At 41.3% G+C, this 16,440-nt stretch overlaps 1 protein-coding gene across 1 annotated transcript in view; it reads left to right on the top strand.

Annotated features, from left to right (window-relative positions):
• Nucleotides 1-15,636: 15,636 nt before the first annotated feature.
• SLC35G2 (solute carrier family 35 member G2) overlaps nucleotides 15,637-16,440 on the top strand; it is a 41,459-nt gene continuing 40,655 nt past the window's right edge. Inside the window, exon 1 of the mRNA XM_044252302.1 lies at nucleotides 15,637-15,860. The gene's annotated coding sequence lies outside the window, so the exon portion shown is untranslated. The remainder of the gene's footprint in view (nucleotides 15,861-16,440) is intronic.

Raw genomic sequence — 16,440 nt, 5'->3', positions numbered from 1 at the left:
GGAGATTAAGAGCCCCAATTTTTATAGATAAATTATTTTGAAGTGATGATCTAAGGCATGCACAAGAAGGAATTGAATATGCAAGTTTAATGAGTTTGATTAATTAGAAGGGAGTGTTTCTTTTAAGACCCCAAAATAAGTGCTTTTTGAAGTATAAATTGGTAATTGGAAATCGAGTAACTTAAATGCTTGAAGCATCTGAATTGTATTATCATGAGGAACTGCTCTTGGAATATGGAAGAGTGATTGTCTTCCGCAGGTGAGAAATCTGTCAGAAGGAGAAGACATAAATTAACAATCTACTGTTGGGGTCACTTTGCCCAGGTCCAATTATGAGTCCCTTGAACATGTAAGAGTAGAGTGGCCAATAAGGATGGGACTTTTCTGGATTCGGCACTGAAAGTCTCTCGTTCCAAGGATATCTCTGATCCCTGGGCAAACTAGATGGTAGGTCACCCTAAATTAAGGGCCAGTTATGGATGACAGTTTGTGGAAGAAATTTACTGTTGGATGGAGATGAGGAAGTGAAGGGAGAGGTAAAGGGGATCCCAGGCAGAGGAAGCAGCTTGAGCAAAGGCCTGAGGTTGAAAATGTGATGGAGGTTTTGGGGAATTGCAAGGATTCCATATAGCTCTGGTTTGCACTTCATGGAGGAGGCAGAGTGGAAAGTAAGGGGGAAAGAGAGGTGGCTGGCCAAATGTGAAGCTGATGGAATGTGAAATGGGCAGATAGAGTTTTATGAGCCTGGCTCAATGCCAGAAGTTTATCCTTGGTACTAATGAGCAGTTACCAGGACCAGGAGCCCTTTTACCGTGGTCCCCTTGTGGTATCTGTTAAGTTAGGACAAAAAAGAAAAAAATCTGGGCTTGGCTTGCAGGATCCTAACTCAGTGGTTTTCAAACAATTCTGCTCATAAGTTCCCCAAAAGAATTTGAAAACTATGTATCCCCTTGCATATTTTTACGTTGATCTTTAAAATGTTTATCGTAAGTTTTATCATTGCAAAGGATATGTTTTCTGGTACTTTGTAAATATTGGCATTTTAAACTATTATATAATTTTTTAAAATGAATCCAATGAACTACAAACACAAAAGAAACTCATATATATATGATTCACCTCTTTTTCAGCGGGAAATTTTACATCATTTTTTTCTCCTCCTTTAACTTATATTCCATTTCACTTCCTCTATAGAATTTTATCCTTATGAATTTTTGTGCTTGAAAGACTTTTATTGATCACGATTTTATATTTCTCTGTGACCAAAATTATTTATATAAGTTGAAGTGGAATTTAAAAACATTTGCTATGACCATTGGACTTTAATTATTTAAACATTTTTTCTGGATTGAGTTATCACTACAATTAATATAAGTACATAATCGATCAAAACAAAAATATATCACAAACTTTGATAAATAATATTAAACATAAAATCAAAATTTATCAGAAAAAATTTATTGATGAGGTGGAGGGCTATTTTAAAAATTGGTTCAGAAATGAATGGCTGAAAATTACTTTTTGCTGAAATGAGACAGCATTCAGCATCAACTATATTCTTTGTTTATATGTATGTAAGCCTTGGGAAATCTTTATATAAATAAGATGATGGAAATGGAAGGCATTTGTTATAAACAAGTGTCACTCAATGCTTCAAAGTCCTTTTAAGTTACAGGCCCAAAACTTATAGTATAATATAAAAAATGATGTTTTGTTGAGATGATTAGCTGATAACTTGAACTTAAGGATAGGAAACATCTGGTTGACAGGAAGTTTTGTTATCCAGTGGGTTACGTTCTCAGCATCAACACCAAAATATCAAATCCTCCACAGCACATGCACACTCTCCTTTGGTGCACAACCGATAGATCCAAGATGGGTGAGGAGTGTGCCTTTCTTTCGGAAAGAGGGGAAAGGATAACCATAAAACAGTAGTTAGGAAAAGAAAACCTGAAGGAAACTGACAGCAATCATTTAGAACAAAAGAAATAAGAAAATTGAGGATCTGAAAATTGATTTTCTTAAAATCATCTTGACTTTGAACTCCTTGTAAAGTCTTCATGGGCCTCTGGCGCTAAACATGACTCAGGTTGAAGACCACTGTCTTAGGAGATGTTACTGCTGACCTGTGTGGGAGCTGGGATGGGAATGTTTCTCTCCCCAGTCCAGAACAAACTTTCTAAATGAGAATTTTCTAAGAGAAAGAAATCTTCTTCTTGTGGCCTTTGCCTGAAACTTGAAGATGTTCGTCTTAGAAGGGCTCCTGTACCTTGGACATTCTGTGTCTATATCATGACCTTCATTCAGCTCTACTTCTTAACCTTGGGTCCTCTACTGGTGGCTGTCACCAACAGATGAAAAACACCAGGGGATGTCTTTCCTATCTCTATCCTGCTTCATGGGGGCTGACCCCAGGGAAAGATTCTAATGGAGTCATTATCTTTAGTGATCGTGGGCAGATTCTTGTTTTGAAGTTACTGCAATGGAAATGAAATGGACCCAGAAGTCTGATATTTTTCAGGTTGGGTCCTTAGCACAATTTTCCCCAACTCTGACCATGAACATCTCTCATCCCTCTAAAGAGTGTCTCTCTCTCTCTTTTACACACACACACACACACACACCACCAAGGCCTTGAAATGTTTTAGGCAGCAGAAAACCTATTTGTCAGGAGTGTAAAGAATGTACTGAAAGAGTCAAGACTAAAAGCAGTGAGACCACTTATGAGACCTTTATGGTCCATGCAAGAGATGTTAATGGCCCAAACTCAGGCAGGAGCAGTGGAGATGGAAGGAATGGGTAGGTAGTCTTGGGAGATGTTAAACAAAATGAAAGGACTTAGTCAACTTAATGACTGATTGGATTAAAGTGATGAGAGAGTGAGTCAGGTTCAGGATAAGTCCCACTTTGCATTTGATTGATATGTATAACTGAATAAATTGTAGTAACTCTATCAATCAAATGCAAAGAAAAAATGAAATTGAGGAGAAGATGGCAAGTTCAGTTTTTGCATGATTAATCTGAGGTGCCTGCTGGATAGGTAGGAATAATTATAAAGTAGACTGTTGAGGAAAGGTGTCTCTGGGTTAAAATACAAATTTAGGAAATCAGTACTCTAAAGGTGGACATTCGAGCCATGGTAGAGGGTTAGATTACCAAAGAGAGGGTGTAGAAAGAGGAGAGGGCCAAGTGCAGAATCCTTAGGAAAACAAACACTTAAGTCAGGCAAAGAAGACAAGCTAGCCAGAGAGATGATAAAAACAGAAGACAGGTGGAAGTTGAACCTAGAAAGGGAGGGAAGCTTCCAGGAAGACATAAATGGCCTTAGAGTTAAATGCCTAAAAAATATGCATTGGATCTCTCTTAGATAGAAGCAAAAACCAATTTTTTTTGGCCCAATCCCACTGCCCCATTAATAATTTCTCCATTTCCTTCCTTCATCTAAATGCTAAACTTCAGGAAGGAGTTGTATTCTATTTCTTTCTCCAATTCCTCATTTCCAGCTTTCCCCTTAGAATCCAGCAGTATGACTTCTACCTGTTCCATTCTACTGACTTTGATCTTTCAAGGAACTGCACGCTTCTTATCAATGGCCTTTTCTCATTCCAGTCTTTTGGAGATGATGTCAGGAGCAATGGGAGTGTAGGGAAGTAAGGAAGGAAGCCAATAAATGGTTGTCTATCAAGTCAGTTGCCATGTAACTAGAACTTAATCTTGCCTGGACATTCTGAGACTCAGCATAGATCATGGGCTCAGAGTTATCCTAAGGGGTGTGGGATCTCAGGTGTTTATACATCACTCTAGTCAGTCATTGGTTGGGGGTTGCTACTTTGGAGTGAGGACAGGGAAGCATCAACTCCCCAGTGTTTCTGGCTCCACACTGCTGGGGCAGCCAGAGGCCCTTCGACAACTGGAGTCGGGTGTCCTATCCTATAAGACCTGATATTATCTGGATAGAACACTGACTGGGCCTGCCACATCCCTTTTTCTTGGCCTCCCCAACATATTTTACTCTGCCCTCTACCCTTTCTTCATGTAATATCTTTAATTTCTGTCTTGGTATGCTAATCAGGTTCTTACTCCCATCTTGGCCCTCTCTCTTTCTGCGAATGGTTCTTTCTTTCTTCTGTCTCTTAAATAAGAGCAAATTGGAAAGTGAAACTTTAGTCCTCAGTCTTCTGTTCTTTGTTTCTTTCACACTTACTTGATATTTTTTCTGACCTCATTACCTCAACTCTTGCTTCTATGCAGATTACTCCCAGTGTGTCGCATATACTTATGTTTAGTGACTTAGCTGTTGAGATCAAAATTTATTTAAAGGTCTTCAGGAAAAAAAAATACTTTGGGTATCTTTTATAACTCAGCAGATTGAAAAATCTATAAATGTCTGCTGGGAGTCGTTCAGGAATTACACTTCCCGCTGACAGTGTGAGAAGCAGGCTCAATATATGACTCAGCTTGCAATCAATGGAGCATTATGTTTCAAGGAAATGGTAAAGTCTTATACCAATTTAGAATTTGTCATTAAGTCTAGTCTGATTCTTTGTCCACAAAGAAGTACAGCTCCCTACTGTCAAGGCCTGAGCTCTTGGGATCTTTGCCCAATTCCTGGACAGAGCTATAATTAGTAATGCTTGCTATCAAGAAAAGCAGCATGATTGGACCCCTCAAATCAAGCTTGTTAGAGAGAGAGAGAGAGAGACAGTGAACAAAGAAGGGTGGTTATTGCAGAGGTGGAGCCTAAGGGAGGAGTAAAGAGAAGGCTCCCAGGCAGGTGTTTGGCTCTGGATCCATCTAATCCGGTGGCTGGTGAGGGGTGGTGGAGAGGGGAGGGAGTATTAGACTTTTAGATTGGGCTCAGCCTTCTGCTGTCATCATTTACAATTTTTCTTTGGCTTCTGTCTTTAACTCGTCTTTAAGCATAGAGCACTGAAAATTTGGTTGGAAGCTCTGAGCACATCAGAGTTGTTTTGTTAAGAAGCTCAAGAATTCTGATTCCTGATTTTTTTTTAATGGCCTATTTAAATTTTTTTCATTCATTCTTTCTAGAAGCTAGAAGATGTTCTGTTTGTCCCAAGGGTTCTGAAATTTCACGAAGACATGCCTTGATGAGGGCAGTATGGTGCTGGGTACTCTACAGGCCCTTTCAATCTGTAAACTAGAACACTGTCCTGAATTATTTCAAGAATTAATTCCTTCCCTCTGTGCTCTCCCTCTGGACTCTTTATTTGGATATTGGACTTCTTGAGCAGGTCTTCTAATCTTCTTACCTTTTCAGATTGTCTTGCCTTCTAATTTTCCTATCTTTTCTTACCAATATTCCTTCTTTTGTCCTTTTGCTTTCATATCATGAAGGACTGGCTCTTTCAATCTTTTTATTATGTTTTTAAAATTTTTCTACTACCATGCTTTAAACTTTAAGCCTCCCTTTGTATAAATACTCCTTTTTCTTTTTGATAAATCCCCTTATAAAAAATATGTCTGTCTGTCTGTATGCATGTATTTGGGAGAGAGAGTGAGAAAGAGCAAGAGGACATGTGAGGGGAGGGAAAGGAAGAGAATCCTCAAGCAGACTCCCCACTTAGCATGGAGCAGGGTGCAGGGCTCAATCCCAGGACACTGAGATCATGACCTGAGCCAAAATCAATTAAAAACTAAAATTAAGGGACGCCTGGGTGGCTCAGTTGGTGAAGCAGCTGCCTTCGGCTCAGGTCATGATCCCAGCGTCCTGGGATCGAGTCCCACATCGGGCTCCTTGCTCAGCAGGGAGCCTGCTTCTCCCTCTGCCTCTGCCTGCCATTCTGTCTGCCTGTGCTCGCTCGCTCTCCCTCTCTCTCTAAAAAAATAAAGAAAAAAAACCCAAAAAAACAAAAAAGAACTAAAATTAAGGGGCGACTGGGTGGCTCAGTCAATTAAGTGTCTGTCTTTGCCTCAGGTCATGATCCTGGAGTCACAGGATTGAGCCCTGCATCAGGCTCCCTGCTCAGCGGGGAGTCTCCTTTTCCCTCTGCCTTTCACCCTGTTCCTGTTCTCTCTTTCTCTCTCTCTCTCATATAAATAAATAAAATCTTAAAAAACAAAAGCAAGAAACAAAAACTAAAAGTAAGTCAGATGCTTAACCAAATGAGCCCCCCAGGCGCTCCTAAATCCCTTTTTATAAACACATCCTTTTCTTCATGTTTCAATGATGTAATATCCATCTGAGAACTTTGATAATCAAAAAGCTTTTTTTTCTCCCTGAATAGGTTCTTTTCCCCCAAAGTTATCTTTATCTGTTTGTTTTGTTTTCTCTGAGGTTTTCTGTAGATGTGTGGTGATCCTTGGCCTCTGCTCACGTTTAAGGATGGGGCATAAAAAGCTGACAGGAGTCTCTGAGAACATGGATGGGGTCTTGTCAATGAGGGATTTCACTGTTCAGCAATCTAGCAGGGCCAGTTGATTAGCAAATCCCTGTCAGAATTTTGAAGTCTTTCTCTTAAGCTTGTCAAAATGATCAGAGAAAGATCTTCCAGTCTCCTGGACAGTACAGGCCTGGCTGCCAGTATTCTGGGAGCCAAGAGGGAGAAGAAGGCTGGTTTCAAAATTCAGTATGTAAATGTTCACATCCTCCTGTTTTCCATATGGATCACCCTATCCTTAGTTGTGTCTGATTCTGCCAGTATAGGCCCTTAGATTTTCCTTCTCCAGAGAACATTCCTCTTCACTCTCAGAGGAAAGGCCTTCAACCTCCTTCTAGGGCTGGAGAGAGGTAGTTTCCCTGCTGTGTGGATTGGGAAGGGCATCTGAGGAGCTAACAGCTTCTTAAAAGAACTTTCACTCAGTCTCTTTTATCTCAACTCCTTACTTCAGCCCCACTTCCAGAGGTACCTGGAGCTGTCAATTCACGAGCCCTTTGGGTTTTACAGTGTAAATCAGACTGCTTCATATCTTTCATCATTGTTTTAGGATTTAGTTTACTAGAGCTCTTAAGTCAGTTTCTGCTCGTTCAAGTGTTTCCTAACTTCCAAAATATAGTTGTTTTTTGTCTCCTTTTCTCTTTGTCCTTGTGTATTTATGCCTTAAAAAAAAATATCTTCCTACTTATTTTGATGAGATTTTGAGAGAGGTGGAGGTTACCTCATGCTATTTTTCATGTTAAGTTAGATTTTGTAGGATAAAACTTTGGATGCTTCACCCTAGTTAGAGCTCTCCTCTAGAAAACAGAGGTGGTGGGGAGAGACCTGGATCTTTGGAGGAACTTTAGAAGAAGGGAATTCTGTGAACCTGAAAAATTCAACCTCTCCCCAGACAAAGAGCGAGAGGATTCTTGTAGTTTAGTCCAAATCACCTCCTGTACATGTGCTATCTAAGGCTCACTGGAGACTCCATAAAAGCTTCACCACAGCAACTTGTCCTTCATGATCTTGATCACTCTGCAACCCCCTATCTATATAATACATCTCTTCCTTAATCCTATTCAGCCTGAATGAGTATCTCTGGGTGATCTTTCCTGCTCCAGAAAAGCAGGAGCTGATAACTTCTCATTCAGGGACTGTTAAAAACAATACAGATTTCTTCGAAAGTTTTAGAATGCTGGAGGTGAAAAGTGTTAGAGAACATCAAGTTAAATATGCTCTTTTAGAGTTGAGGAACTGGTAGATCCAGAGGGTTTAATTGATTTGTTCAAGGTCACACAGCTGCAGAGGAGCAGAGCTAACAATAGAATTCAGGTCTACCAGCCTCTAATCAGGAGCCTCTGCCTAGCACCACCTGCCATGTGGGCAGGTGGCCAGTCTTCATGTCCACATCTCCTTAAAGATCATTAAAGTGGCTCAGAAACTTCTTTACTGCTGAAACAGAGTTTGTTCTGATTTTTGTCACATTGATTATTTCTACACATAATATATAAAATGTGGGTCTCTCTGCTTCGATTGACTGTGAAAACACAACAAAGGAGGAGGGGAAGGTGCTGGAAGGTGGGGGGAGGGGTTCACCATGACAGGGCCAGTGGAAATACTAGGGGTTAAAGGTGGCTTACCCTGGTTTCCTACCTTTGTTCCTGTGCTCACCCTTCTAGCCCCTCTCTAAACACAAAGAACAACAGCAAACTGCCACTAAATTTTCTGTATGCAAAGTAACTTCTTTTCTTTCTTCATTAATCCTCAAAGAATTTTTCATTTTAAAACTTGAGATGTGATTACTTATACCAGGTATTTAAAATACATGTGATAATGATCAACGTGAAGCCAGGTGAACGATCTGTACCCTCTGTACTCCCAGGGGGCATAGACTTGGTGACTCCCTCTTCCCAGCAGACCCACTCATTTTGTTTGTGAGTGTTTGCATAGCCAAATCTAAGCAGAAACTCAAACATTACATATATTTATATATATATATATATAATAATCAATATGATAAAAATTGGAGTAGACTCTGTTTTGGCTGTAAGGTGGTTTATAAACCACTTTAATGATCGTTAAGGCGATGGGGACACGACTGGCAGCCTGCGCACGTGAGAGGTGGTGCTGGGGGCTGACTCCTGATTAGGAACCACTCAGGATTCAGACCAAGTCCTAGGGCAAGAACAGAAACTGATGGAGGAAGTGGCCCAGGATCCCCAGGAGACAGGTGGGTTTGGGTGCATGAGGTGCAGACACTAAGATATTGTTTAGAAAGAAATTTCCCAGAACAAGAATCAGGAGTCAGAAATGATCTGTACTGAGAGGAAGAGTTGCTAAGATTAAGATGTTTCTGTTTTGCATTTAAAACAGTATTTTGTTCAATAAGTACTAGTTGAGTAGCTGGTCAAATCAGATCTGGTAGATATCAGCGGTAGGGGACATTGCTGTCTTTGGCCACTCAACACACATTCCCCCTTTTCTTGATGATAGTATCTAATGTTTATTCTTATGGTCCACAGACTTCAGGGGAACCTGATGCATCCCTTTTCTGCTTTAGGAATGGGATATAGGATACAAGATATTGTGTTTATCTTAAGCAAATAAACACAGACTAAGATCAGAACTTTGGTTCAACAAGTTGGAGGGGGAAAGTGCCCTTCCTCCTTTCCTGTGAACGGGAAAGCATATGGGTCCTGGCATCTCTGCTTGTCACCTTGAAACTGTCAAAAAGAGAGCTAACAATGAAGTGGATTTGAGAAACCGTGAGAAACTGGAACCTGACTCCATCATTTCAGCATTTGAGTTAAGTCTGGTCTGAAACTCCAGACTGTTCAGTTAATGAGCCATTATATTTCTTTTTCCCCCAAATCATCTGTTTTACTTAATTTAAAAGAATATACCTAAATGCTCTTATAGTTTAGTTTAATTTTCATTTCTATGTATATGACCTCTCTAGTCAGCCAAAGTTGTCTACCAACTATGAGGGTGGGGAGGATCAGAACTCCTAAAAAAGGAGTTAATGAGAAAAAAAAAAGAGTCAAAGTTCAAATTCCTACTTGAGTGCACAAAAGAGAGGAGAGAGAGTGTGTGGAAGTAAGCAGGCAGACTCTTGTATTGTGACTTTAACCTTCCTAGAAGAAATTCCAGTATGGATATTATTAAATGGACTGCAGAGCAAGCTGAAAGTAGAGGAGACTTGGGTCTACACTCCATTTCAAAATGTGGGAGCACATGTCCTCACAGGGGGCTCTGCACCAACATAGGATGGTGAAAGCACAGTGAAATCCAAGTGCAGTGTGACATAGACAAGATAGAGAGAGCTAAGTTGACACTGTGACGCTACTGATATTTTTGTATGGTATGGAAGGGATCCAGAGGTTCCTGTGGGCGCTGTGAGGGATACAGATAGTAGCCGATGGTGCTAGTTGGTCTGGCTAGTGGGTTGTCATAGAAGAAACAAAGTAACCTCGTAGCTGAAAGCTTCAGGCCAATTACCTGGTTGGTAATTACCTGGTCCTCTGGGGGTCATAGTGAAACATCATGGGATCCGCAGTGCCAGTGAGAACCAAGCAGGGCCAGAGATAATCTTCCCTGTTGCATCTGCTTTCTCTCCCTATTGGCAATTCCTTCTGTGATTTTTACTTCTTTGTTTGGCATTAGGTATACTCACATTGTTGTGCAACCATCAACACTCCATTGCCAGAACTTTTTATCTTCCCCAACTGAAATTCTGTATCCCTTAAATGTTAAGTCCCCATTCTCCCACCCACCCTTCCCTTGGTACTACCATTCTATTTTCAGTCTCTATAAATTTGACTACTCTAGGTACCTCATATAAGTAGATTCACGCCATGTTTATCCTTTGTGACTGATTTATTTTACTTAGTCTAATGTCCTTAGGGTTCATCCAGGTGGTAGCAAGGATTAGAACTTCCTTTCTTGTGCTACTGCCACACTGTTTTGATTACTGTCGCTTTGTGGTAAGTTTTGAAATAGAATATATGAGACCACCAATTTTATTTTTCATTTTCTCTCCTTTAAAAAAAATTTATTTGGCATGAGACAGAGAGAGAGAGCACAAGTGGCAGGAATGGCAGGCAAAGGGAGAAACAGGCTCCACACTGAGCAAGGAGTCCAGTGTGGGACTCCACCCCAGCACCCTGGGATTATGACCCAAGCAGAAGGCAGAGGCTTAACCAAATGCTTAAGCAACTGAGCCATCCAGCTGTCCCTTGTTCTTCATTTTCAAGATTGTTTTGGTTATTTAAGATTCCTTAAGTTTCCCAACTGGATCCTATGGCCTGGGATCATGACCTGAGCTGAAGACAGCCCCTTAACCAACTGAGACACCCAGGTGTCCCAAGATAGATTTTTCCGTTTCTGAAAAAATATCATTGGGATTTTGGTAGGGATTGCGTTAAATCTGTAGATCACTTTAGGTTTTCATCTTAGTAATTTTAAGTCTTATAGTCCACGAATATGGGATGTCTTTCTATTTATTTGTGTTGTTAATTTCTTTTAGCAATGCTTTATAATTTTTAGTGTATAAATCTTTTGTTTTTATTGTTAAGTTTAGTCTTAACTATTTCATTCCTTTTGAAGCTATTGTAAATAGAATTGTTTTCTTAATTTCTTTTTTGAATTGTTCATTATTAGTATGTAGAAATGTATCTTTTTTATTTTTAAAAAAATTTTATTTATTTATTTGACAGACAGAGATCACAAGTAGGCAGAGAGGCAGACAGAAACAGGGCGGGGAGCAGGCTCCTGCTGAGCAGAAAGCCTGAGGTGGGGCTCGATCCCAGGACCCTGAGATCATGACCTGAGCCGAAGGCAGAGGCTTAAACCCACTGAGCCACCCAGGCGCCTTGCATCTGTTTTTTAAACATTGGTTTGCATCCTTCAGTTTTGCCAAATTCGTTTATTAGTTTGAACATTTTTCTTTGGTAGAGTATTTAGGGTTTTATACACATAAACTCATGTCGTCATGAATGGACAGAGATCATTTTACTTCTTCCTTTCCAATTTGGATGTTGTTTCTTTTTCTTGCCTACTTGCTCTGTTTAAAACTTGTAGTATTATGTTGGATAGAAGTGGTAACAGTGGGCATCCTTGTCTTATTCCTGAGGGAAAGCTTTCAATCTTTCACCATTGAGTACAAAGCTAACTGTGGGCTTTTCATATAGGGCCCTTATTATGTTGAGATACTTTCCTCCTATTCCTTGTTTGTTGGGTGTCTTTTTCTTTTTATCATGAATGTATTTGCATTTTTAATAATCAGAAATTTTCACACACACAAAAATCAAGATTTCTACCCCCTATTTAAAAAATCTTAAAATCTCTTAACACTGAATTTACATTTCCTTATGGTTTCTGAAGCTGAATTAGCAAGTGTTCTCTTATGCATGTTCTTCAGACATAATCTCCATCTAGACTTTTCCACTCATTTTTTTTTAAAAAAGATTTTATTTATTTATTTGTCAGAGAGAGAGGGAGAGAGAGCGAGCACAGGCAGACAGAGAGGCAGGCAGAGGCAGAGGGAGAAGCAGGCTCCCTGCTGAGCAAGGAGCCCGATGTGGGACTCGATCCCAGGACGCTGGGATCATGACCTGAGCCGAAGGCAGCTGCTTCACCAACTGAGCCACCCAGGAGTCCCTAGACTTTCCCACTCATTTTACATAACTAGAAGGATTTATTTTTTGGCCTCTGTTATCCTGACAGTGAACATTAATTTAGTGTTTATTGATTCCCAACACTGTTCTAAGCCTTTCTCATGTATTACTTAATTTAATCCATACAATAGCCCTGTGTAGTAGTTATTATTATGCCCTTACCTGATCTAAAGCATAGAATCTGATCTAAGAATCTAAAGAACAGAGCTAGTAAGTGGAGAAGTGAACAAATGTGATAATAGTAAATGATAATGAACAAAGAATTGATTGGGAAAAACAGCTGTGCTTATGGTTGGTGCCCTTCATTTTATACATAATTTGAAGACTTAGACAAATGCTTGTACTTTGTAATAGCAAGTTGCCTCACTTATTTCAAGATATGTGGTTATGTGCCAGGTATTTGAGGCTGATAAAAGTCTGAATGCTCCTGAAATGGGATGTTTATTGTGTGCCTTGTTGTATGGGTATACAAATAAAATCTTAGTTGTTTAGGCCCAAGTGCTACAAGTACTAAGCTTTATGTCTGATTACAAGAGTGAAGTTGTAGTGGTGCTGATGGGAGAAGCAAATATTTCCACAATGGTAGTCCGAAACTCTAGTAACTTCTCTGGTCTTTGAGGGATCTGAATTGTTTTCTGGGATTAGAAAAGGGACATTTTTACTTAAATAAAGGCTGTGTGTATATAGAAACTCAGAATAAAATATATTAAAGAGAATCTTTTCTGGTACCTCTTTCTATAGGAACAGCAAGACATTGCACTTTATTTTTTAGGTTAAAAGAACATTTCAGTCAACATGATGTCATTTTCAAAAGAATCACTTGTTGAGTATTTAAAGAAATTGAAAAGCAGTATGAATCTTTACTGACGTTTCTTTGAGAGATACCTATAATATACATGTCCTTTTTTCACCTGTGCATCACTATATGATTTCTTCTGATAAGAGAACCTTGATTTTCCTTTGGAGAATGAGCTCTCCTACATTCTTGGTCCCCAGGCTAAGGCATATTGTTGGGTGTATGATTCAGATTTTGCTAATGAGACATAATCCCAAGATTTTATTGGAACTACCTGGAAGTAAATGCTCTGTTTCTACTGGAAACAGCTATATGGATGGCATAAATTGAACACTGGAGAAAGGTAGGGAGGTGAGAAGAAATCACTAAATGAGAATAAACTCTTTGAAGTCAAAGTGAATTGAGACCATATCCTGATGACACTGTTTGTACTCTGGATCCAGCCATACTTGAAGCTATCCATTCAGATATGGATTTTTCAATTATTAAGCTACAAACATTCCTTTTCTTAAGTCAGTTTGAGTTTGAGTTTTGACACTTGCAAGAAAAATCCCTCAATGCACAAAAGAATTCCATTTATTACCTATAACAAAACATCTAAAAATCCTTTCTCCTGTTTCTTAGTATCTCTCAGTTCATTCAGAATGGCAGCTACACTAACTCCCTAGTCTTACTCTCTCAGATCTCTCAGAAATCTTCTCTCCTAAACTTGGCTCACCCTACATCTTTGTTTTTCTCACTTCCAGACTCAAAAATTTTCTGGCCTTCTTCCCCCCACCCCTCCTTCCAAGAGAAACATAAAATATAGCTGAGTTTTGTAGATAGGTCTGGCCTTCTGAGGCCCCTTTGCTTCTGTATCTCTTTTCCTTATCTAGATCAGTGCCATTAATGCCCAGGGTGCTTTCTGAACAACAAAGGAGCCTTTCTCTTCAAAAAGGTGAAAGACTGAAAATACATGTTAAATTTTCTGTTCTGGTGTCCTTTGTATTCAGTACAAATAGTGTGTTTGTTTGGATGTTAATTCTGTTTGCAAACAGCTACTCCTGGGGTTCCCTTTGGGTAAGTTTTGCTATAATAGTGCCTTATTTTGTTTTGACTGTGTTTTTTGAAGGGGGAGTGGGGAAAGAATCTAGTTAAAGCAATTTAATTGTTTTTACAAGCCAGAGAAATGGTCAGGTCCACGTTGATATGAAGGGCTGGGGGCAATGTCATGACTATTACTCTATTACCATTTATATTCCCCTTGCTTTGGGAACATTCTTTGGGTTTTCTACAGAAACAACCAGAGACTCTTATCGACAACTGCTTCACTCAGCAACTCCTTCATAAACACATTTTTCAGACACTGTGCCCAGGACTCTTTTAAACGTCCTAAGAATATTGACTCATTCAAAAGCAGCCCAGCTGCAGTTGGGAAAGCACCAGCACTTGCTCCATAAAGATCTAGATTGCCTCTTTACACCGAGAGGCATCCGAAAGTTCTATTATGCTGGACACTCCGATGATCTCCAGCTCCTTTGTGAACACATTGGTTATGAGTGGTCTGAATTCCCTTCTTGAGTCTATTCAAACTGTTCTTGGTGCCCTCACACTGGGGGACCCATCCGGGAGACTACCTCATATGATGGCTGTCTAGAGCCCAGGGAACTGTCAAGATGACTTTAGGAGACATCTCACCTTTTAAAGGCTTCATTTTTCTTTTACATTTTTTTTGTTTTCTTTTCTCATGAATTTTCCCAACCACACTGTAGTAAAATCTAATATAGTGTCCTGGAATGGTAGGAAAAAGATAATAGGGAGAAGATGCCATGGCACACCCAGGAGGTAGGTGAGGAGAATTTAAGGAAGGTACTTTTTAAAAGGTGTGGGAAGGGTTAAAGGAAACCTCTGTGAGCCATTACCGGCCCCATTCTTGAAGGGACAAAGGTAGTGTGAGTGGGACAGAACCAGAGAGAACTGTAGGAGAGGACTGCAGCATTGAAGTAATGGTTTCCAGATAAAGAATACAGACTCTGCTAACAGAGTTGGTCCTTGGAGGGCATACAGCCAAGTCCTGAATGCTATCTTGTCTTGCGATGTCCTGCAAAAATGCCTCCCATTGGCCAAGACCAAATCAAAGTCATAGAAGAACTGGTGTAGACCATAAAGGTTAGCCCTGAGTCACAGAGCAAGGTGGTGAGTGGATCTAGAGAGACAAGAGAAAAACCAGAAGTCACATTCCATCTTTTTTTCACAGCTAGCACCTTAGTTCAGGCCTCACTCTTTCTTGCCTGGCCTAGGGAAGTAACAGCCTTCCTGCTGTCCTCTTGACCCATCTAGACCATTGCTTTTATGACCAGGTCTGTTTCCAAGAGACTATATTTACTCCTCAGGGGGCTGGGGTATATAAACCCAAACCCAGGAACCAGCTCTGCAGTGTCAAGAAGACCCTTCCGTCAGAGACTTCATCGATAAAACGTCTGGTGGACTTGGGGATGCCCCAAGTCCTTCCCCAACCACGATTTAGGGATGCTAGACATATTTTTAAATATCTAAGCGTCGACTTGCCGCTTCTAAACTCAAACAGAACGTTTGAAACGGACTAAAGCTGCCTCCCTGCCCCCTTCCAGAAGACCACGTCACCCTGGCTGACAATCGATTGGCTCAATCCTGCTGTCTCCGAGGGCGTAGGCTAAAGGGGTCCGGGCAGGCAGTTTCCTGGAGCCTTAGACCCTCCCATCGCGCGGGTAGGGGGAAGTCGCTCAGCTCAGGCACAAATCTTGGGCGTTTCTGGCGGTCTTCCATGCTGGCCGGGGCAGCGTTGGGGGGCGGGCAGCAGAGAGCGCAGGCGCAGTGTCCGCACCCGCGGCGCCCCCTCCACGCCCCGCCTGGCGGCCGCACCAGCCCTCACCGCGTTTTTCCTGGCAAAGCGCACAGCGGCCACAATCCGCGTGGAGGTTGGACTAGGCGCGCGGTATTGGGCATTCCTGGCCACCGAGCGCCGCGCGCACCCTTCCTCGCCGTGGCACACAGGTAACTGGGCCCCGGAGTCAGGCGGCAGCGGCTGACCTGCACCTTGACGCTGCCTGCCGGGCCGCCCCACCCGAGAGGAGTGAGAGTCGACCCCGATCCCCACACACCCACTTTTAGCCGTAGCTCCTAAGGGGCAGAGCCCCTCTTTGGGTTTGGGCGAGGCCCGGGGCGAACCACCCGTCCCCCTTCAAAAACCTTTGTAGGGGGTCTATGTTGGACGTCAGAAGCTCCGCGGTCCCCGCAGTTCCCTGCACTGCTTTCCTGGAGAACCGGGACAGTGGGTCAGGAGAATTAGCATCAACGAGTGCCCTTGCGCCCTCGTTTTCTGTCACCCGAGCACCAATAGGCCCTTCCTCAGCTTCCAAAATAAAGGCTAGGGTTGTTGCTTTCTTCTGGCCCAGGAACCCACCCAAACAAGGGTGAGTCCTGCAGCGTCAAGAGAACGGTTTCAAAAACAAACTTTAAAAATAGCTGGTTTTGGAAACATGGCCAAGAATTAGTATTTTTCTTTCTTATGTCTATGACTCTTGTACGCCAGTATATATGGGTTGAGATTTTCATGGAGAATAAATGGTTTGTA

Source organism: Neovison vison, chromosome 6 (assembly GCF_020171115.1).
Source record: "Neovison vison isolate M4711 chromosome 6, ASM_NN_V1, whole genome shotgun sequence".
NCBI classification, from domain to species: domain Eukaryota; kingdom Metazoa; phylum Chordata; class Mammalia; order Carnivora; family Mustelidae; genus Neogale; species Neogale vison.
The sequence above is the reverse complement of the archived record's forward strand: the minus strand, read 5'-3'. Positions and strand labels throughout refer to the sequence as shown.